Source organism: Oncorhynchus gorbuscha, linkage group LG12 (genome assembly GCF_021184085.1).
Source record: "Oncorhynchus gorbuscha isolate QuinsamMale2020 ecotype Even-year linkage group LG12, OgorEven_v1.0, whole genome shotgun sequence".
In the NCBI taxonomy this organism is placed as follows: Eukaryota; Metazoa; Chordata; class Actinopteri; order Salmoniformes; family Salmonidae; genus Oncorhynchus; species Oncorhynchus gorbuscha.
The window spans coordinates 67,625,667-67,627,254 of NC_060184.1; the positions used below are offsets into that span (position 1 = coordinate 67,625,667).

The 1,588-nt window shown below is 42.7% G+C and overlaps 1 protein-coding gene across 1 annotated transcript in view; it reads right to left on the minus strand.

Annotated features, from left to right (window-relative positions):
* Positions 1–231, minus strand: part of LOC123991286 (ribosomal protein S6 kinase alpha-3-like) — a 37,915-nt gene extending 37,684 nt beyond the window's left edge. The window contains exon 1 of the mRNA XM_046292727.1: positions 1–231. This exon is cut by the window's left edge and continues 197 nt beyond it. The gene's annotated coding sequence lies outside the window, so the exon portion shown is untranslated.
* Positions 232–1,588: the final 1,357 nt, after the last annotated feature.

Here is a 1,588-nt window from a genome sequence, read left to right on the forward strand (position 1 = left end):
GCTATCGCGTTAGCCCCGAATGGGAGGAAAATGAGTTTCTAAAACAGGGGCCGCCCCGTCGTTCTCTAGCGGAATAATGTTCACTACATTACACTAGCTGAGCTAACGCCTTTTACGGAAAACTGTCTCGCTCTCCACTTTCGCCCTTGTGTCACTATGCCGTGTTTCCACTGCCTATTCTCTCTCTCTCTCTCTCTCTCTCTCTCTCTCTCTCTCTCTCTCTCTCTCTCTCTCTCTCTCTCTCACTCTCTCACTCACTCACTCACTCACTCACTTCCGTTTTGACCCAATATGGCGCCGGGTGTCTTACCTGCCTGTCAGACTGACGAGTCACGCCTGCGTCATATTTGGGGGCGGGGCCCTCTTATAACGGGAGTACGGGACACCTCTTCCGAGCCGGACACAGGCAGGTGAGGGGGCTTGCTCTTGGGGTTACAGTCTACCCGGGCTGGTCACATGAGACACCGGGTGAGACGAGAGACTTTATTATTTGGTGAAGGCGGTGCGTTGTAGGCTAATGGTTCCGTAACCATGAAGAGCCCACAGTTAGAGTGCAGAACATGACTCTGATCAATAAGGAGCTATTCAGGCGATGAACTGAAATATGCTGCAGGTTGTGTGTTGAAAATGATATATGATATAGATAAGGCTATAATAATTATATGATGTAGATAGGCGAATCATGGGCTTTATCATAGGCTACAATTCGCCCCAACATAGTATAATATACCTTGACTTTGGAGGGGTCTGTCTCTGACTGTATGAATCGTTTCTCACCAGTTACAGTTTGATGTTGGAGGTTCTTAGCGTGAGAGACTGCTTTATTATGAGCTATTTATAGTCCATCCACCTTATGGGCCCTATGAAGGATAATGAGAACCATGAACTGGCACAGAGTCATTATCTGTGACAAAAGAGGTGTGTGTGTGTGTGTGACTGAAGATGTGCTGTGGGCGGGAACAGTATAATTACAACCCAAAGATATTTATACTGAACTGCCAGACTGAACTTGGTGACAGAACATTAATCTCTGCCTTCTCTCCTCAGATACAGCTGTACTGTCTGGGCGTGGACTTCTGGCGCTGTGGTGACATCTGCTGGCAGATGATGTCTTACATTTATGGATGTAAAATGAACTGGATAGACTGGGTATGTAATAGTATTCGACTAGTATTGGACTTGATAGACTACAATGAGCACATTATGGAAGATAAAATAAAGTTATTTGTAGACTTTTACAAGGCATTTGATACAGTTGAACATTATTTTATTTTTTGAGACTCTTCCATTGTTTGGTTTTGTTCAATATTTTCAAATTGTAATTAAGACAATTTACAATAATAGTAACAGCTCTGTTAAATTATCCCATGGAACTTCACAAAGATTCGACATTAGACGTGGAATGCCCAATTTCTCCTTTCTTATTTTTATTGGTCACACAAGTTATGGCACTTCATATAAATAAGGATGGTTTTAGGGGTATTCAGATACAAGACAAAGAGATCAAATGTTCACAATTGGCTGACGACACCAACATTTTTTGGAAAGATCATAATGAAGTCAAGAAAGCTATTGAGTGTATTAATGC